The following is a 21,830-nucleotide window of genomic DNA, read 5'->3' as shown; positions in this document are numbered from 1 at the left end:
GGAAGCTTGCCAAAAACCTGAGCTGTTGTGGAAGTGTTGCAAAATAATTTTTAGATTCAGGTGGGTAGCCATGTTGGTCTGAAGTAGTAGGACCAAGTTTGAATCTAGTGGCACCTAGTTTTAGTCATGATATAAGTTTTTGTGTGCAAGTATACTTCTTCAGATACAAAAAGCATGCTTGGGCATGAAAGCTTGTACCTTGAATAACAAAATAATTTTTAATTTGGCTTGCCCATGGCAGAAGGAGTGGTAAGGATGCTCTAAGAATTATTAATTATTTGTTCATTTTACTTTTTCTGGATTAGCTAATTATTATCATAGAATCATAGAGTTGGAAGGGGCCATACAGGCCATCTAGTCCAACCCCCTGCTCAACGCAGGATTAGCCCTAATTATATCCATTTATATGTGTGTGTGCATGCACACTTGTACATGTAAAACAAAAGGAAAGAAAAACAAGAAGCTGGTCCCTGATTTGTTTCCGTGGCATGGGGAAATGAGAAACCGAGACACTTCTCTATATTTTTCTCTTCATCCTAAGAAAGTGATGTACAGAAATGTTTCCAAACTTATGGCAGCCACAGGTATGTTATTTTAGATTGTACAGACAAATAAAAGGCCAGTGACATGGCATCCTAATGTGCAACAAGGAACATAGTGTTTTGAATGTTGTAGCTGTAACAGTCTTGTTCAGTGTGGTGTTGTATAGTTTGCTGGACACATCAGATGATGACATGCCATCTTAGACTCACCTGACCTATACGTGCTATAGAATGTGATGGTAAAATGTTGAAGTAGTCAGATAGACTGCACTGGTTCTGAGTGCCAGAGAGGGGGTGATGGAGGACCACATTTTGACATCTGTTGCAGACAGAAAAGGCAGATGAAGAAAGGTAATGTAGCCTTTCTCTCCTTAGAGTTGTTTTTTTGTTTGCATGGAATTTTTTAATGTGAGGGAAATCCGGGAAGTTGTATTAGGGTCACGTGGGAGCATTAATGTTGTTTCATGAGAACATTTATGCAGCAGTCATTTCCGCTTAGTAACATGAGGTGGTTGTCCCCCCCCCCAACGTTCCTTAATGTTCCTTGAAGATGATAAATGTATCCTGACTCTCCAGTATTTATGTTTTGCATTGTACATGATGTGAAATGAATGAATCTGTTTAATTTCTTCACACATTATAGGCAGAAGTTGAATGCATGCTAAATGCTTACTTGTGTGGGTTGCCCCTGGGTCTGAGCAAGTAGGGAAATATTTTGGCCTGATGATTGAGTTCTGTGTTCCTGAATGCTTTGTTTGATTTTGCAGTCTACTTAAATGCTGATTACAGCATCACTTGCAGTAGTGTTGGCATTCTAGGATCTCTGTACCTACTAAACCAGCTTAATGCAAGACTTGTCATGTGTAAGGGTTATAAACAGATGTGTGTTTTTAAAATATATTGGGATTGCTTTGCCGCAGCTCTAAAAGTAATCAGTGCCCTTATTCTGCTGAAGGTAAAACCTTGTCCTCTTCCAAGGCCTGTCTCATGAATTGCTTTAGGTGTGTGGTATGGATAATTCAAACCTGTTGCCATTTCCCGTACATGGAAGAAAAATGAGATTTGCCAATACACAAAATGTTTTAACTCTTTCATGGCAACCCTGTTTAAATTGTGTGTGTGTATCTTAAGTCTGCTCATTGCATAGTGCACCAAATCTAAAGCTTTTGTTCAAATCTTTGCTTAGCTGTCAACTTTCTTGACTTCCCCACGTGTCAAAAATACAGTTGTGAAATGTTGAGGGCATAGGGGGAAAAATTCCTGTTGCTCCCCCCAGTGACAATTGAAATACATACCTATTGAATTCCCCTTTATGCCTTCACTGATTTTACAAAAAAGAACATGTAGAATTCCCTGAAATTTCCCTCAGACTTTTTCATGATTTCAATTTTTTGAAAGATGAGAATAACCTTTCATTCATTTCACAACAGAAAATATTTTGGCCGAGTTTATTATTCAGTGCTTCCTAAAGTTCTCTAATCACACTTTTCATACTACATGTGTGGAATGAGAGAGATAAATGTTTCTTAGGAATTTTTAAAGTCTCATCTTGTGGTGCAGAGTGGTAAGGCAGCAGACATGCAGTCTGAAAGCTTTGCCCATGAGGCTGGGAGTTCAATCCCAGCAGCCGGCTCAAGGTTGACTCAGCCTTCCATCCTTCCGAGGTCGGTAAAATGAGTACCCAGCTTGCTGGGGGGTAAATGGTAATGACTGGGGAAGGCACTGGCAAACCACCCCGTATTGAGTCTGCCATGAAAACGCTAGAGGGCGTCACCCCAAGGGTCAGACATGACTCAGTGCTTGCACAGGGGATACCTTTACCTTTACTTATTTTCAAGTTTCTTGTTTTTTCCTTGAGCCCTCGCATTTCTAACCAAAGACCCCCAGAAAGCTGAGGGGACCCATGAGAGGCTGGCCTAACGAAAGAATTGTGAATGTAAATCCCGAAACTGTCTAAATATATTGATTTGTCAGCTTCATTTCAGAGCCAGCCTTATCCTCAGCTTTGATTTGGGGTGGTGAGTGAACCAGTGGGAGGAGAACAGCAAACACTGGCAACATGCCCGGGTGTGCAAAAACCGGGCATGTTCAGCAGGGACAATTGCAATTACCCATCTCTTGCTATTGATGGGGAAAAAAAACAGTGACTTGTATATTACAGCTTATATGTAATGTCCAGTGATCCTGATGATGCTTGCCAGGAGAGTGGTATATAAATCAAACAAACAAATCAGTCAAATAAAATAATGTGTGACTTGGTCTGATTCCATGTATGGTTGGTTGTTCGTTCCCAGAGAGGTTGTTAGGATTGTGTGCGGCGGCGTCCGAATTGGCTGTTCTGCCATGCACATCCCTAGTTGAAATGGAAGACCAGGAGTGGCAATCTTGATATCAAGAGCTCATAAGTTTGTGGCATTTAAACTAATAAAACTTGAGTCTGTAGAGATCAAGTTGCTTGGAATGAGACTAAGCTGATATCTGGGAAAGAACATCTTTTTAGAAATTGCATCACCTTCTGGTGCAACTGAAGGAAATTCCCTTGTCAGGATTTACATTAAGTCTCCTCTAGTACATAGATGACTTAGTGGGGTATAATTGGGCCAGCTGTCCTCACTGGCTTTAAAAACCATCATAATGAAGGGTATGTTTTCTTTTGGGGCTGCTATGAAATATATCGGTTGCCCTCATTGCACAGCAACCTCTACAAACTCAGGGGGAAACAGCAAAGGCCAAACCCAGCTATTTTGCTGTGGTGCAGTTATTTGGGGGGGGGGAGGGAGGGAAGAAATGAAGGCTGCACAGGGAAGGTGCAACAAGCTGTTGTTAAAACTTAATTTGTGTGTGCTTTAGACAGGGGCAGACTGGACATTTCCCTTACAGGTCTGCAGGGTGCCAGGAGCAAACTGAGTCAAGTTCCAAGAGCTCTGTTCAGGGCCGGATTTACATGAAAAGAGGCTCTAGGCTATTACACTTATGTAGCCCTTTCGCCTCCCATTTTTAAGTTTGTAAATTACATGAGAGATAATAAAATACATCATTACTGTGATATATATCAATATGTTAAATGAAACGTGTTGTGATTGGTACCAACCTTTATAAAAAATGTGGAATATACGCCCTTCTTGATCTTGAGGACCTAGGCTGAAGCCTAATTAGCCTATAGGAAAATCCAGCCCTGGCTCTGCTTCGTAGGGGCCACTTAGACTTGCTTGCTCCAGGGAAATTTTGACTTCTCTGTCCATTAGGCTTGACAGCTCTGGGCTGGGAAATAATTTGGGATTTTGGGGCTAGGGCCGGAATAGGGAAGGATTTGGGGAGGGGAACAGCCTCAGCAGGGTACAGTACAGTTTACCTTCCAAAGCGCCCCTCTTTTCCAAGGAAACTGATCTCCGTAGTCAGGTGATCGGTCGTAATATTGAGAGATCTCCAGGCCCCATTTAGAGATTAGCAACCCTACTGTCTATGCCTAGTTTCAGACTATTGAAAACTGTGGTTGGGGCCTTGTGTTGGCTTCCAATACATGAATCTCCAATACATGTTGTAGTATTCACAAAGATAACTCTCAGTCCTGAGAACTGGAAATGTTTCTTTTTAATTAAAGCTGATATTCTCAGCAAGAGTCACAAAAGTGTGAAAACTGAGTACATGACTTGCATTTTGTATACGGTTAATGCCTGTGGGGTACAGTTAAAGTCAGTGGTGTGAGAAACACCAGTGTACATACTTCCTAATGGGAATAGAATGGAGTTGCCCCAGCAACTTGTATCAGAAATAAAACAAGCATTCCCCTCTTTACTTGGGGGCCATAGAATGTAGAAGAGTTGTTGATTATACCCTGCTTTTCACTCTGAAGGAGTTTCAAAGTGGCTTACAATTGCTTTCCTTTCCTCTATCCATAACAGACACTGTGGTTTCTCTTTTGCCATGTACTACTGTGAGTTAGGTGGGGCTGAGAGAGCTCTGACAGGACTGCTCTGTGAGAACAGCACTATCAGGACTGTGAGTAGCCCAAGGTCACCCAGCTGACTGCATGTGGAGGATTGGAGAATCAAACCTGGCTTGCCAGATTAGAATCTGCTGCTCTTAACCACTACACCAAACTGGCTAGTGGATAGTTAGGGTGCCCCCCCCCCTTTTGTGGGAAGAGAAAAGTGGATTAAAAGTAGTTTACACTCTTTGTTCCTTCAGCGGGTTTACTTTTATCATAACCACTATTGGTCGGGCACCTTTTCTTGGTGTGACGTGTCTTAGTGGGGGGTGGGCCAGCACCCAGGAAAGCCACAGGGCAGGCATGTGCGTTAGCCAGCTTGGTGTAGTGGTTAGGAGTGCAGACGTCTAATCTGGCATGCCAGGTTCGATTCTGCACTCCCCCACATGCAGCCAGCTGGGTGACCTTGGGCTCGCCACGGCACTGATAAAGCTGTTCTGTCTGAGCAGTGATATCAGGGCTCTCCCAGCCTTACCCACCTCACAGGGTGTCTGTTGTAGGGAGAGGAAAGGGAAGGCGACTGTAAGCCGCTTTGAGCCTCCTTCGGGTAGGGAAAAGCGGCATATAAGAACCAACTCTTCTTCTTCTAGATATAGCTTTGGGGTTAGCTGATACTTTTGACAAAGAGTCAGCTACTCAGAGCAATGCTTGATGATGTAATGTCCTGTTAAGGAGATTGTGGCAACTTCTTTTGCAGTGGCTAGGAAATCCCCTCTACCACCCGCAATACAACGAGAGTGGTGTAGAAATAGAATTCTCTTTCTTTCTTTCTTTCTTTCTTTTTTGGCTGTTTAAAAATAAGAACAGTTGTGATGATTTGTGCTCCTTACTGCCTGACTCCATGATGCAAGTAATTAATGTCTAAAATGCATCAATCATACCTTACCTGGCAAGGACTGAAAAGCATTGACAGGTTTAAAAAAAAAATCCATCCTCATGTCAGAAGAGCATTTTAGCCCACTAGGGGGTGTTGGTGACTGGATGGTGAGGCATGTGCATGGAGCTCTTAGCGATGGATTTGACTCCATGTGTGATAAATAGTTCCAATTCCCCTTCACAGCTCAAAAATGGTTTTGCATCCTTCATGGTATTATTGCTACAGGGGATCCCCGCCAGGAAGCACTATCCTTGACTTTATTCCCTGATTCTTGCAAGATGTGTTAATACAGATATGCTCACCTTTCTTTCTCATCTATGGCATCACTAGCTGCTTGTATTCATAAATAGGTTTTCGGCCATAAGTTACGGTGTATTATGCATTGATGCCAGAGTGTATACTTGTGCAAACAGAAAGGCATTTTCCCCCAGATAAATAATCATTGGTATTCTTTGTAGCTTGGGGCACCTCATAATACCTTGTAATATTTTTTCATTCTTCTGTCGTTTTAATCACTGTAAAAGACTGCCAACTTTATTGATTACTAGACCTTTTATATGAGAAGGTCTCTACTCTCTCAAGTATATATCTTAATTTTGTCAGTAGCTATAATCCTTCTCCAGTGTTGTATGTCTACTGCATGTTCTGCCTCATTTTTATTTTTCAAATGACAAAATGCTCGGCTAATCCAGCCTGGTAGAATATGAATATATATGTAGTCAGGGTACAGATAGGCATGGTAGTATAGGGTTTTTTTTTTACCTGCCTAAGCAAGCGTGTGTGCTTTATGAATTTTTAACATAACATGATTATTACTTATGAGCAGATCCATAAAATTCCAGGGCCATTTCTTGGTTCATGGATCTGTCCTTGAAACCCATCTTATATTTTTCCAATGTATTGTTTTATCTACGTCAGTCTTTCTCAACCTTTTTACCATTGAGAAACCCCTGAAACATTTTTCAGGCTTTGAGAAACCCCTGAAATGATGTCAGAAGACCACAGCATCCTGCCATGCCCTGGAAATCATGTCACCAGAAATGACAGCCCCCAGACACTCTCACTGGATGTGACATCACCAAACCACTCCCACAACACAGGAAGTGACAACACATATTTTCAGATGATTTATGAACAGAACTATACCACTTTGCTCTTCTTTACCAAAGGAGGCCTGCAGAAACTAGGCCTGGGCCGCTCCATCACCTCCCCCCCCCCATACCAGAAACAAGCTGGGGCAATCCTATGCCACTCTGTCACCTCCAGTCCCCCAATGCTGGAAACAGGGCTAGGGCAGACCTATACTCCCCCCCCAGGTTATGTTAAAATGAGAATATTTACCTCTGTGGACTTTGGCCTCCAGTTGCTACCATGTACCAGTCTCGCCCCATCAAGGATTTGTATGGTCAGGGACCCTTCCCTTCCCACCCCTTCCAGGCCCATCATTGGCCATTTTCTGGGGGGGAGGGTGAGTCACCATGTCCATATATGGTCATATCACCCAATATTAATATATATATATATATCTCCACTCAATCAGCGAAACTCTTCCAGGGCTGTGGTGAAACCTCAGAGTTTCACGAAACTTTGGTTGAGAAAGCCTGATCTATGTGTACGCAAACACTCATATTAGTTGATAAGTGTGATGTCTAGGTTTTAAATGGTAGGAAGAGCAGTATTAGGTAACATTAAAGCTGTGATATTGCTGTATTCAGCATAATGCTAAAAAACAGATCTTTTGACGTGAAGTGATGAAACAAATTTCAGATTTTTGTTGCAGGAATGCAGTCCAGGTATTACATTTGCATTAAGGGTTTTGCTTTTTTCTTGGCTAGTGCATTCATCAGTGGGCTCAGACAGTTATCCAAAGAAGCACAAGGAAGTTGACAATTCATAGCCAACTAAGGATTTGCTCTGCTTAACATAATTGTTCCTGTATCCAAAATAGCCTTGTCAGGTGGAGTAGCAGGCTTCCAGAATGAATAGTACTTTCTTCCTGCAGAATAGACCAAGCCCCGCTGTTCAAAACCACTGAAGGGAAAATGTGATAGAAACAAGATGTAGCCTGAGAGCTCCCTGTGGTGGGAACAGAGCAGATGTCTCCTGAGTCATCAGAGGATAAAGGGCCACTCCTGTTTGAGGTTACCTGCTTGCAAGTGTGCTGCTGTTCAGTCAGATTTTTTTTCCGGTCTGGTCTGCCCAGGAATACAATAAACAGGAGCACCGTTTATTCCTTCCACTGCCAGCAAAAATAAATAGAGGCTGTAACATCCTGAAACTGCTGGCTTACTATGGCATGTTGCTGTTGTCTCTTGTTACTGTGCCTAACAATATATTGGCTGGGCCCCACAACAAAAAATACACAATTCCCCTGCCCCCAGATAGGTGGGCCTAGTCAAGAATAGAAATGTCTGGAAAATTGGGGGGAAATTTCTCCCTTTTTTCCCCCTGAGGCTCTTTTTCAGTTTTTCCAATGAAAAAAATGAGACATTTTCCAGTGGAAATACTGGATATTTTGGGGAGTACTGGGATTTGACATTCAAATAAAATTTCCTTAAAGTGCCTCCCGAGATTTGTTTGGCACACATAGTGCTTGCTGATACTTCTGGAGAAATCAAAGATTTGTTCCTTTAGATCTGTGGTTGGATAAGAGCATCTTTCCAACACTTGTAAGGTGTAACGTTTTGCTCCACAAGTACATGCGTTGCTTTTTGTGACTGCTCTGTAGCATCACAAGCCCCTTTCAAGATAGTACAATAAAACAAAATCAGAGTCCAGCAGCCCCCTTTAAGACCAACAAAGATTTATTCAAGGCGTGAGCTTTTGAGTGCAAGCACTCTTCCTCACTCTTCCTTGTACTCGAAAATTCACGCCTTGAATAAATCTTTGTTGGTCTTAAAGTTGCCACTGGACTCTGATTTTGTTTTATTGTGCTGCTTCAGACCAGCATGGCTACTCACCTGAATCTTTCAAGATAGTGTTCATGATGCCACTGGTCTTGATACAAGTTCCTCTCTGCTCAGGACCTTTTGGTGAGCTTACAAAAGGCTGTCCTTCTCTTCCTCTCACAGCAATTCCTGCTATGTCATGAATGATGGATGCATAGTTTTATAATTAAACTGTGCTCTTCATCTCCACCTCTGAACTATTAATTCCCCCCCCCTTTTTAAATTCCCTTCTCTTTTTAAAGCAGTGAACACAACAATGCTGTTTTACCACATGAAGGTTACCTCTTGCCTTTTATGTGGGGACTGTGATGATGTGGTAATGGGAAAAAAAATACAGGGTTTTTGTGTTGTGCAGCCTCTGGAAAGTTGGATACTTGGCTTTTGAGAACACCCCTTCAACACCTGCACTGCCCAAGCTCAATGCTTCCTGATTTGGATTAGCTACCTGGATTTCCTGGTGGCTTTTCTGGTTGAATAATGTATTTATATACCTTGGAAGTGGATATTGCCCATGGCTGTGGAAATGTTAACTCCCTCACCACAACTTCTATATGCTAGTTTTTCATTCTCTTCTTTAAGAGTTCCAACTGGTTGGGGGAACTGTCCATGAAGGTTAGTGCAAAGTTCACTGAGCTAAAGGATCTTTGGCTTTAATTCTGACTTTCGCCAGCTAGTGGCGTAATCCTGAGCAAAATACCTAAGTATTATTACAAACTGGAAAAGTAAGGCACGTTGAGTGGATGAATTCCACCTATGCCTTGTTTTTCCAGGCTGTAAATTATGGCAAGTCTTTTCTCACTCTTTGGAAGTTCTGTGGTTGGAATACATTCAGGTCTCCGGTTTTTACTAACGCTTCAGATGGCATGATGGATTTTCCTTTACCGAGTACATGCCTTGCTAGGCTTAGGGGATTCAAAGAACTGCAGGGGGGGATTAAGGGATTGAAACATATGAGAGAAAGTTGAAGGAGATAGTCATGTTCACTTTAGAGAAAAGATTAAGACTGGGATGGAATGATAGAAAATTGCAAATATTGAAGGGGTAGCTGTATTCACCAAAGGAAGGATGGCAACAGTAGGAATCAAATTCTTGCCTCTGCCAGTGGATAGGGCTTTAAAGGACCAATGGGGCTGCACCCAGGCCTAGGAAGAATACCTTAGCAAGAGAAAACCAAAATTGGACCTAGCCATTAGTCAGAGAATGTACAGTTGCAGGGAGCTTGCCCTCAGCCTGGAAGAATATCAGTCATTCACTGAGAGCTGATGGTTTCTTCTTGCATTTTTATTCCTATGTAATAGGCCACCGTGAAGGTAACTTGATAGAGAACAGGTTCTAAATCTTTAAACAGTGTACAATTTTGAGCAAGGCAGTTTAAATAAAAACACAGTCAAATGGTCGCTCCATTGTTTGAAGTCTTAGCTTGTGAAGGACAGAATTGATCAATGTACAGATGGTTGTTCATAATTTTTAAGTTCTGGAAGGACAGCTGTATTGTAACATAACTTATTGTTATGCATGATAGCTTATGGCATGTTAAATCATATCTTCGCAGTGCTACTAGGATTCCTTGCTGATGATACTTAACAAAGCTTGAGTCCAGAGGCACCGTTAAGACGAACAAATTTTGCTGGGTTGTTCTTAGGCAAAGTGACTTCCCAAGTTTATTTTCTTTTATTTACTAGTAAAAAAGCCCATTGTATCCAGAAGACAATGGGCGCTAGCAGGCAGGGACCAGAGCGAGGGGCAGGCGAGGGACAGAGCAAGGGACAGGCTACCTGAAAGAGGAGGCGGGTGGCAGCTCCTCGGCGTCTCCTGGTTTTTGGTGGGGAGTCCCAGGCGTGGTGCGCTGGGCTGCGGCGGGTCCTGTGCGTCTATTTGATCTTCTGCGGCTGGGGGGGTGGGTTCTTTCCGCTGCTTCCAGGAGGCCACGGCCGCGGATCAGGCCGCGCCCGGCCGCGCCCGCGGGGCCGCGCCCGGCCGCGCCCGCGGGGCCGCGCCCGGCCGCGCCCGCGGGGCCGCGCCCGGCCGCGCCCGCGGGGCCGCGCCCGGCCGCGCCCGCGGGGCCGCGCCCGGCCGTGCCCGCGGATCGGGCCGCACCCGCGAGCCGCGCCCGCGGATCGGGCCGCGTGGGCGCGGCCCGGCCGTGGTTCCCTCTCGGCGGCTGGAGTCTCGGCGGCTGGAGTCTTGCCGGGGGGCTCCCTCAGGGGCCGGCCTGACGCGTCAGGCCGGGAGCAACTGCGAGCCGCGCTGCGCGCGGCTCGCAGTTACTGAGGCTGAGAATCAGAGGGACCAATCGGCAGGCGCTTCGCGCCTGCCGATTGGTCCCTCTGATTGTCTGTCATGAGGAAGGGTCCAATCCGGACCCTTCCTCATCCCGGACACATCCCGCCCCAGAACCCCTTACTATTTTATTTAGTCCGTGGCGCCCGCGGCGCCACGGGCGGTGTACAGATTATATTTATATACCACCCTCCCCGGAGGCTCAGGGCGGTTTACGTGGAACATAAGAACATAAGAACAGTACATGAAACAGTCTATAACATATGAATGACTGTACAATAATGTTAATAACTAATAGTTGTAACCATATAACAATATAACAGTATAAACAGTATAACAGTATAAACAGTATAACAATGAACAGTGCAACAGTGCAAAAAGTTGTGAGTGTGTAGAAAGGGAAGACTTTAGTGGAGGTATTGATAATACTTTAATATGACATAATTGTTGGCCCTGAATTTAAGTAAAGATACAGATTGCTCCTCTAGCCATGAACTTAAGTCTTAGACCTGGGCATGATACTTCTCCTGCCCTTCCCCCAAGTGGATCAGGGACAGGACTAAGGAGCTTTCCCTTATTAATCTTCCCAGCAGCACTATGGGTTACCTGAGAATCTCAGCCTTGTGTACCTTACAACAGGGGTAGTCAACCTGTGGTCCTCCAGATGTTCATGGACTACAATTCCCATGAGCCCTGCCAGTGGCTGGTGCATTTGCTGGCAGGGGCTCATGGGAATTGTAATCCATGAACATCTGGAGGACCACAGGTTGACTACCCCTGCCTTACAAGGCTTCAGTAAGCATAAAGAAACATAAAAGCCCTTTTTGCACTGGAAAATGGAACTTGCAAATAGAGCCTGGAAACAGAACAATCTTACCTACTTAACTTCACAGATGTTTCCCTGGGCCTTACAATATACTGAGAAGGAAAGAGAGAAGCTTTGGCTGTGAGACTAATTGGTCGTGAGGAATCACTCTTTGTCCTCTAAATGGAAATACATGATTTTGGTCTTCTGTCATGGAAATTTGGCTTTTGAGCCTATCAATTAAGTCCTAGTGTTTATCCTAATTTACAAACAGGAGCTTATTTCTAAAACGGGGTGTATAGAAAATGGAATTACAACATTTCTGCTTTGCTTTAGAACAAATACAGTTTAACACACACACACAAACCATTTGCTTTTGTGTGATGCAACTTTCTAATCCAGGGATTGTTGCTCTGGCAGGATCTTGAGGGATGTGTTGAGAACGGGGAGTGAGTGCTGCCACAAATGGCTATCATGGGGAGCTGAAACCACTCCCCATGTAACAAAAATAGAGTCCAGAAGCACTTTTAAAACCAACAGATATTTATTCAAGGTGTGAGCTTTTGTGTCCATGCACACTTGTCTTCCAGCCCTGTGTGGGAGTTGACACCCCGTGTGGGAGTTGACACCCCGCCAGCTCAGCCCAACTGAAGGCTCCCAGCACAGCTGCTGGCAGCTCCAGAGCTGAATGAATGAATGAATGAATGAATCTTTGATAGTCTTACAGGTGCTATTGGACTCAAATTTTATTATGCTACTTAAGACCAACATGGCCACCCACTTGAATCACTCCCCATATAAGGTAAAGGTATCCCCTGTGCAAGCACTGAGTCATGTCTGACCCTTGGGGTGACGCCCTCTAGCGTTTTCATGGCAGACTCAATACAGGTTGGTTTGCCATTCCCTTCCCCAGTCGTTACCATTTACCCCCCAGCAGCAAGCTGGGTACTCATTTTACCGACCTCGGAAGGATGGAAGGCTGAGTCAACCTTGAGCCGGCTGCTGGGATTGAACTCCCAACCTCATGGACAGACAGCTTCAGACAGCATGTTGCTGCCTTACCACTCTGCGCCACAAGAGGCTCCTTCACTCCCCATATACATTGCTTTAAATTAAGTTTGAGCTGCACAAAACCTTTTTTGAGGAGTAGAAGATTTTACTTTTTGTAGGAGACCAAGTAGACTTTTGGGACAATTGGGACAGTGTCATGATGGGAATCTACAGCTTGAGGTCTGAAGACGCTTGATGTGGGAAGGGTGCCGGGTTGTTTTTAGGCAAAGTGACTGGTGCATAGTGACCTGGCTTTCCAATTTACGAATGCATATAAAGGGAAGTCTTTAGTGACGTACAGCCCTCACCAGTCCAACACGAGGTGCTGTGTAGGTTTGGGCTGTTGGTGTACAGAGCAATCAGTTCTTATTGTAATTTCTCCCCTTTTTTTTAGTTGCAAGGCATATGTGGACGGTTAACAACTGGCCAGTTGATTCTGAAACAAATAATGGCAAAGTCTGTTAAAGCATCTCTTTAACATGCTTGCTTCCCTACTACCCAACTAACCATAGATGGAACTTTTTAAAATCAGAGAAGCTGGAAGCAAAACCTTTTTGCTAGCGACTGCTTGCACTGGCACCCATGAACAAGCTGAAGAGCTGCACTTTTCCAAGAATACCCATGCCGACCAGCTAGTGGCAACAGATGATTAACTATAGAAAGAGCAACCTGCACACTCCAGTGGAAAGGCAGGGCCCTGGGAAGGTAGAAATGATGAGAAGTCCTTGCAGCTGTGGAGAGCTTTGTTAATGTTCCCTGTACTTACCCTCCTCCTTTTCTTCTTTGAACTAAAGAGAGGGTCCATTTAAAGACATCTTTCAGTTGTGGTTGATAATGCAAGAAGTGATAAAGTTCATTTTCCCAGAGGCTGTGATAGAAGAGGAGTTGGAGTACATAAAAGTACCAGATGGGGAAACTACAGGACTAAGATTTTTCTGTGTAGATTTCTCAGCATAGTTGAAATCTAAATATATCCGCAGTGGAGTTCTGACTTGGTTGTTAAAACTTGTGAATCAAATACAGTTGACATAATGGCCCATTATGCATGGGGGGGGGATAGCACACATTCGGGGTGGAATGGCGGCGACTAAAATCACCGATAACGCACGGAGCCGGCTGTAACCGGCCGCAGATTCGGTGCATGCCACCGAAAAAGCAGCGTCAGCGAAACGTGGAAGAAAGCGCAGCTTCCGGGTGACCGGGACGTAACCAGAAGCGGCGCAGGGGTCGCAGCGTGCATAATTGGATACTCTGGGTTTTGCCACCGTTGCATCCCGTCCCGTGCATAAGCAGTTTGCTTCGCTTCTTCCCCCTCCGCGTTTTCCATGTGACCCGAAATTGCCGTTTCGGCGGCCGTGCATAATGGGCCAATGTTGGACCTATTATCATTTGACTAATGTAAACATAGTTGTGGACGAGGGGAGGGAATTTTCACTGTTCTAGAAATGGCCAAGAGAACATTCCAGTGTAGGCCTGCTCAGAATTCCACTCACTTCTATCTGTTCAGTGGAGTTATTCCCAAGAAAATGTTCTTCGAATTGCATTGTTCACTTTGCATACCAGATGGATAGCCAGTGTGGTGTAGGGATTAAGAGTGTTGGTCAAGGATCTGGGAAACCAAGGTTTGAATTCCTAGTTGTGCCATGAAAGCTCACTGAGGGATCTTGAGCCAGTCACATTCTCTCAGATTAAGCTATCTCACAGGGTTGTTGTGAGGATAGAATGTTGTAAGGAGAGGAGAATGATGTAAGGGCTTTGGGTTGCCACTGGAGAGATGGGGTGGGGGAGGTATCTCAAGAGAGATAACAGCACACATTCAGGCATGGTAATCAAAGGTGCGATATATTACCAGGAACATGAACTTCACAATAATCAATGTCACAAAAGTGAAGTCCCATGAGAAGCGAAAGATAAATCTGCGTTTAAAGACTAGCATTGAAGCGCTACCTTGAATGGCTCTGTGGCTTGACACACATCCCAGGTAATTCAGTCTGTTTCAAATCTCTTTTTTCAGTTAGTCTCAGATGGACATGGTGCTGATTCTGATGGACTCGAGCCTTGCAGAAGAGTGATATTACAGCATGCTCACAAGTCAGAGAGTGGAAACAGACTGAACTCATGCTTCGGATAATATAGGGCACCGATGATTACCGTGCCAGCATTTATGCTATCAGTAGTGTTGATGTTGCTGTAATCCCAACCCCCCAATTCTCCCAGAATTACAGTTGAGCTTCAGACTACAGAAATGAGTTTCCTTGGAGCCAATGGCAAACTTGGAGAACAGACTTGGTGGCATCACATCTCTGGCTGAGGTCCCTCCCCTCCTGAAATTCTGGCTTCCCCAGGCCCAACCCCAAACATTTCTAGGCATTTTCCTACCTGAAGGTCGCAACCCTACTCTTTTTCATGTCCCTTTCAGTTTGAAATTTGTGCTCTCTCCTCTTGTGCATGCATTCAGGGGATTTCTTCTTTGTCAGGCACTTAAAAATGGCTGCTTTTCATCCCAGTCTCCTGTTCAAAAGGAAATCTTCTAGTGTTTCTGTGTGGCTGTTCCTTTGCTTCTTCTTCTTTTAAAGCCGTAAAATGTCAGCTTGATCAACTTAATGGCTCCCATGATGGATAGCTAGAGTTCAACACTTCATCTGACACATCTATCCATCCCTGCACAAGAATAATGGTATCCTGGAGTGAGTGGGTGCTGGGCTGGGATCAGCACTTCAAAGTGTTTGTTAGATGTTGGCCCCAAATCTGTATGTCTGAGAGGATCAGGCTGATTTACAGCTGTCACCACTGCTTATGTTCTTCTCCATAGAGAGTACCATAACCTTTTCTAAAGATACTGTGGAGCTAGTATTTCTTGGTGAAGGAATAGGAAATTCTCAGAGTGGTGGTGGAGCCGGAACATTTATTGCTACATTGTGCAGAATGTTTTTAGGACGGCTCCCTCCATTATGTACATAATTATGGCTACTTTTACTCTCGTTGCATAATGCACTTTCAGTGAACTTTAAATTCACTTTATTGATTGTTTGCAGTGGTATTTCCTCCTGAAGCAGGAAAATCCATTACTTAATCATCCCTAAAGTGCATTATTCAAGGTATGTGAAAGCAGCTAAGAATGAGCATAGTATGTTGATTACTGCGTCGGACTAGTCCAGCAAATGCTGGAAGGGGCTCATGGGAATTGTAGTCCATGGACATCTGGAGGGCCGCAGTTTGACTACCCGCAGGCCCCAGGGGTAATCATGAAACCTACTGGGTGACCTTGGACAACTCCTTCATGGTTCCTAGCTGCATTCCAACTTGCGTACCTCCTCTTCCTTTCTCCTCCTCCCATACCAATCCTTCAAAAGCATCCCGTCCCAATTCTAATAACCCCAAAGAATTGCAAACAAAAATCTCAGAATGACTCAGAGCTGGATGAGACCACAAAGGGCCATCCAGTCTAGCCCTCCTCCCCCAGTCAGGAATTTAAAAGTGAGTAGTACAAAATATGGACAGCTCACAAGGCACTTGGTGACCATTACGAAGGTTTAGGTTGCCAGTCTGGTCACAGATGTTCCAGGAACAAAATTCCACCCTTAGTTGTTTGGTGAAAGGCATTTTGGCATTTTGTGTTCTGGCAATTTTCACTGAAACAGATGTAGATTTTCAAATGCCCTCCCTATTTAAGTGTCCTCTCTACAGCCTCTGCAGGACATTTGTTACATATTATTTATCCTTCTTGAAAGAGAATCCTTAATGTTGTTTATAACAGCAAAAAAGCTCAAGGAATGGAAATTGACTAATTCTTAAAGGAAATGTGTTTGTCATTAAGTAGTTCTCTAGACCCCTGCAGAAACAAATGCAAATCGAACCACTTTTTTGCTGTCCTGAACATTAACGTCTTGAAAGATGAAAAGAAATAAACATCTTCTGAAACCTAAATTAATTAGCCTACACAGAGGAAGAAGGCATAGAGTTTAACACTCACTCAAGAGAAACCTACCCCCCCACCCCCAAATCACCAAGAAGCAAAATTAGACGCATTTCACTCTTTGCCACAATCTGCCCTTGGTAGCTGAAAGTGATTGTGTAGCAGAAACTGATTGTGCTTTACTGATCAAACATACACCATCTATTCCTTAATCTCTGCTCTCAACCCCTTTTCAAGAACTGACACTATTGGATACTGGGGATGCAAACAGAGCAGCAGCAAATAGAATCCCAGAAGCACTGTAATATCTAGATTAAATCCCCAAAGCACTGTGAAGACCAACAAGATTGGGGGTGGGAAGGTATAAGCATCTTCATCATAAGCATCATACAATCTAACTCACACATTAAGAGTGTCAGATTCTCTGACAAGTAATCTAGAATCAGTGGTCCCCAATCTTTTTATCACTGGGGACCAGTCAACGCTTGACAACTTTACTGAGGCCCGGAGGGGGGGGGTAATCTTTTGCCGAGGGACATCACCGCCTCCTGAGCCCCTGCTCTGCTTGCTTTCCCACTGGCACCCCTGACTTCCCGCCACCTGCTGGGGAGCACTGCCAGCAGCAGCTGCACTGTGCCATGCCGAGGGGGAGCCCCAGCCATGGTGGCTGCTGGAGAGCACCAAAGCTGAGCCGGTGGCAGAGTGGCAGGGCAGCCCCCGAGGCAGCAGCTGGGAAGGAGGATGAGGAGGAGCAGTGGCCCAGTACCGACTGATTCATGGACTAGTACCGGTCTCCGAACTGGGGGTTGTGGATCACTGATCTAGATGCATACTGATAGTACCTCCCAAGCAGTTTGAGTCGGTATTTTTTTGGGGGGGAGGGGGGAATGGCTGCAAATACAATTAAACTGGGAATCTTGAGAACTCATCTAGCTCCCACTATTCCTCAAGAGTAGTCAGAGCAACACATTTCTTCCTTGGTGTACTCCCTGCATATCCATTCCATATGGCTAAATGTGGAACCTTCCATGGAGAGAGATCGATCAAGATGGGTAACTCTGTCGCTGTCTCCAGCAGTAGAAAAGAGCCCAAGTCCAGTAGCACCTTAGACTAACAAAAGTTGTAGCAGGTAGAAGCTTTGGCGAGTCACTGCTCACTTGAGCAGTCAATCTCCCTGTGTATATAAAAGGATTCATGATTTGTATACCCCTACAGAAGATCTGTCAAGTGTACATGCTATCACTGTATTGTGTGCCCAAACTGCCTGAAATATGGAATGCCATGCATTCGGGCTTGGCCAGTTCCTTCCTGTCTAATAATGCTGTGTTTGGTAACACGTCTCTGTTCTTGCAAACATGCACAAGCTGTTCTGACATAAGCTGCTTTCATCCTCTTCTCTTGGGCTTTTGGCTTGGCTGTCCTTTTCTTTAATAACAAAGTTAGAGGCCACTGAAAGCAGAGGACTGGCTTTCTGGCTAGCAGGGAGGTAGGAATGTCCCGTCCCCCCACATACACTCACTAGTGGGAAAGAGATAATCAGTTGCCTGCTAACTTCCCATTTGGGAAAGATGGCTGGGCTTTTTTCCATATGACCATATCTGCAAGATAGACGTCCTATTAAGGAAGACAAGTGGGAAGGGTGCTCAGCTTTCTTTGTCATAAGGCCTCTCTGGAGGTCAATTGCCCAGAGTTTTGTTTGAGAGCTGTATGAAAATGCGATTTTGCATGTATGTTCTTTGCATTGAGAAACGAGGAGATTGGGGAGGGCAGGGAAGGCAGTAGGGTGGGTGAAGACCCAAATGTTTATAGGGCTGCCCGCCTTGTTTCTAAACCCCAATCTTGCAATGCCCTGGAAATATAAACAGCACAACCAGCCGATTTCTTGAGCTGCAGAAAGAGAGGGGAGAGATGGAGCACAGGACAGCTTAAAAGCAGGGCAGAGACTGTGGCAGTCTTGAGTGGACACTGGAGAACGAACTGGATTGAGATACGCTCTACCGCAGTAGAGTATAATTTATCGCATGGAATTTGGTTTGTGAAAAAATACTTTTTACAACAGTTTTAGACTTCTAGTAGAGAGGTGGATTTTTAAGAGGTAGATGGAAAGCTGTTTCCCCAGAATTCTTTATGCGTATGTACCTTTGCTGACTTTTTTTTTTAAATCCATGCTTCTTTTTTGGTACTGCTGTTTGTTAAGCAACAGTGAAATACTGCTGTATGATGAGTGATGGTGGGGTGGTTGAGCAAACATTTAAGTATACGTTCAATATAGTGTTTAGAATGCAAGCGCACTTTGTGCAAAAGAGAAATTATAATTATTGTTCACAATTTTGAGTCTTGGATAACAAGAGACTGTGCAACTCCTACAACATGTGACTTGGAGGATGTTACTAGGAGCATATGGTCATTGTAGGTATGGCTACCAGAGTTTTTGAATATTAAGTTAAACTTGATAACACTGCCTTCTTTATGATCAGTCACATTATAGCTTACTGCGGTTAAAATTGTTGACATTTAACTGATCAACCTGTCCATGAAGAAGTGTTGTATATGGCTACACTATATATAGGAATATACCTAATCCTAATATTTTAGATTGTCCTATGTACAGTCATTCATGCGGTGTTTTGAACCTTATCTTTAAAACCACTTTGGTCTTTCCAAACTTTGCAGGTTTTTTTTTTTTCAAACCTTCCATAAATTTTCCAGTTTTTGCATCCTACCTTTCTCTGTGGATTCAAGGCAGTCATTCAGTTTCCAGGTCTCTGAAAGCAACAAAATTATACCCTGGATCTATTGTGCAGCTAACAGCCATTTTATGCTGCCCTAGCTGGCCACACCCGGTAGCAGCTGCCTCAGTGAGGCCTGGGCGGCCAGCCAAGATGGAGATAACGTTCAGTCCAAGTCACCGGGAGCTAATAAGAACAACGTAGAGCCAGGCAAAGAGTAATCAAACAGTCCGGAGGTCTGAGTCCAGAAAGTCCGAGAGTTCACCAAGCCAAATCACTTTACCAAAAGCCGTCATCAGGTCCGAAGCCAGGGGGACAAGGATTAAGCAGCAGGTCACGATAGCAGAGCCAGTCCAGGGGGTAGTCTCATGGATTGCTTCCACGCTGGCTAGCTGTTTCTGTCTCCCTAAATGCAGCCCATCTAATGAGCTGCACTTGCAGGATGACTCAGCCCTCCTCTCCCGGCGTGAGTCCAGCTGAACCCCATCGCTTCTGACAGCTCGCCTGCAATCTCTGACTCCTTCTGCATTCTGTCAGCCCCACCCTTTGGCTTTGTCTCAAACGTACAGCCACTTCTTCTGGGTCCGATGTATCCTCCTGTTGAGGTCTGTTATCTGCCAGCTGCCAGGAACATCCCTCCCCCGGGTCCATCTCATTCCTCAGATCTGGCTGGGCTGTTGACCCTGGTTGCTCCGGCAACCCCGGGGAGCCGGGAGGCAGCAGCGGGGGTGTGACACCTTTATTATTTATTTTTAAGATGGCTTTTAGGTTGCCAAGGGAATGGCCTTGAAGAACAATACTGTCATCCTTGTTAGAAGAAGAAGAAGAGTTGGTTCTTATATGCCGCTTTCCCCTACCCGAAGGAGGCTCAAAGTGGCTTACAGTCACCTCCCCTTTCCTCTCCCCACAACAGACACCCTGTGGGGTGGGTGAGGCTGAGAGAGCCTTGATATCACTGCTCGGTTAGAACAGCTTTATCAGTGCCGTGGCAAGCCCAAGGTCACCCAGCTGGCTGAATGTGGGGGAGTGCAGAATCGAACCTGGCATGCCAGATTAGAAGTCTGCACTCCTAACCACTACACCAAACTGGCTCTACTTTCTGGCCAGGCTGCCTTCTCAGAAAAAGCAGGGGACCTCTTAATTTTATGAATGTACTTTTACTAATGAGGAAACTATTGCAGGATTTCAGAAATATGTTTACTAATGTCAGTCCTGGGCTTGGCTCATTCACCTGTGGGTGGTTCTTAGAAATAATTATCCTGTGTGGAAGATTTCTTATTGAGGGAACAGGAGTTTAAGGGGTGGTGGTGGTGGTGAAGATGTATAAAGGACATGGGCACCTGGGCTTACCTCCTAGTGACACAAAGGTACTTTCTCTCAACATTTCAGGAATGCACATGAGTTTCATGAACATTCAGCATAGCTGTTCACCACATAAGGGCATTTACTTTACTGGGCTTGCAATGTTTTGGAATTCACATAACTGTTCATCGGGGGAGGGGGGGGAAGATCATAAAGTCAGGTAAGAATGCCCAGCAAAGGTGACTGTAAGTGCTTACGTATTTGCATTTCAAATTTCAACCTATTCACAAGGCACTCGACAGGAACAGAAGATAACTGGAGCAGAGCCCTGTGGTGGTAGTGATATTTGTAGCTGGTATGGCAAATTAACCTTTAGAATCCAAACAACATATACTGTGGAACATTAAGGTCACCTTGGCATTAACTGTCAATCTTGTCAAGAATTACATTGACAAGAAATAACATTATTTTTAGAACGTTTCAGAATGCTGAATGGCAAATGCTTTGTGAATAGGCCACTCTGCATGATGTTGCAATGTAATTTACTGGAGAACAGTCTTGCTGGTAATACTTGGAATGGAGCTATTTTGGTCTTGAAGTGTGCATTCTGTTACTAGCTGCTCAGAATCGTTTGTGCTGTTTAAAACTTGACTGACTTGTCTTCAACTGAGTCTTCCATTTTGAAAGTCTGTAGACAGGCTCTGTTGAGTGTGGACCTGGGCAAAATGGCAATTCCCCGTCCCCCCATTCTTCAACCTGTTAGGTGTACGCATGTGACTTGAAAGGTAGCTTTCAGCGCTTTAAACATTTGTGCCAAATACAGATACTCTGTGTTGTTTGTGTTTCAAAAGCTGGTACACTGCAATGCCAAGAGAAAAAAGAGAAGGCTGTGCTTTATCTTATCATCTCTGGAACCCACAAGGCTACTATGATCTGTATCAGTCATTCGGAGACAACAGTAACCTGCTGCGTCTGTGACCCCTTCTGCTCTCCCAGCCTACTTTTAAAATGTTTGGAATCACACAATGTGTATTGACATTAAGCAATGCTGGAGTTGCCCATCCCCAGTGTAAAGGAATATACTTCATGTTGGAATTTTTGCTGTGCAGCAGTATTCTGTTTGAAGGCTGAAGTGCTGATAAGTTGAGTTTTTGGGGGGTTGGGTAGGGGTCAAGTCTATAAATAGGTAGAACTATATAGGCAGTCTTTCTCCTTGCCAAGCCTTTTAAGGGACTAGAAAGGTGCTGCTGGAGGAAGTTACTGGGTGGAAGAGTAAACTGTTGCACCTAGTTGTAACTTGGGGGCTTTCCGCACCGGGATCCTTGTAGCAAATTGTTTGCTGAACGAAAAATCGCCATTTAAAATAGTGCAATTCGTCATTAGGCATACCTGA

General features: G+C 44.5%; 1 protein-coding gene across 5 annotated transcripts in view; it reads left to right on the top strand.

Annotated features, from left to right (window-relative positions):
• ASTN2 (astrotactin 2) overlaps nt 1–21,830 on the top strand; it is a 754,634-nt gene that overhangs the window by 9,153 nt on the left and 723,651 nt on the right. Inside the window, exon 1 of one of the 5 annotated variants that reach the window (XM_077305068.1) lies at nt 43–60. The exons of the other annotated variants lie outside the window; for them this stretch is intronic. The gene's annotated coding sequence lies outside the window, so the exon portion shown is untranslated. Of the gene's footprint in view, nt 1–42; nt 61–21,830 lie in introns of those variants that run through there. 5 annotated transcript variants of the gene reach the window in all.

The sequence above is a fragment of the Paroedura picta genome, chromosome 12 (assembly GCF_049243985.1).
Source record: "Paroedura picta isolate Pp20150507F chromosome 12, Ppicta_v3.0, whole genome shotgun sequence".
Taxonomy (NCBI): Eukaryota; Metazoa; Chordata; class Lepidosauria; order Squamata; family Gekkonidae; genus Paroedura; species Paroedura picta.
Note: the sequence above shows the minus strand (reverse complement) of the source record. Positions and strands in the feature narration are given on the sequence as shown.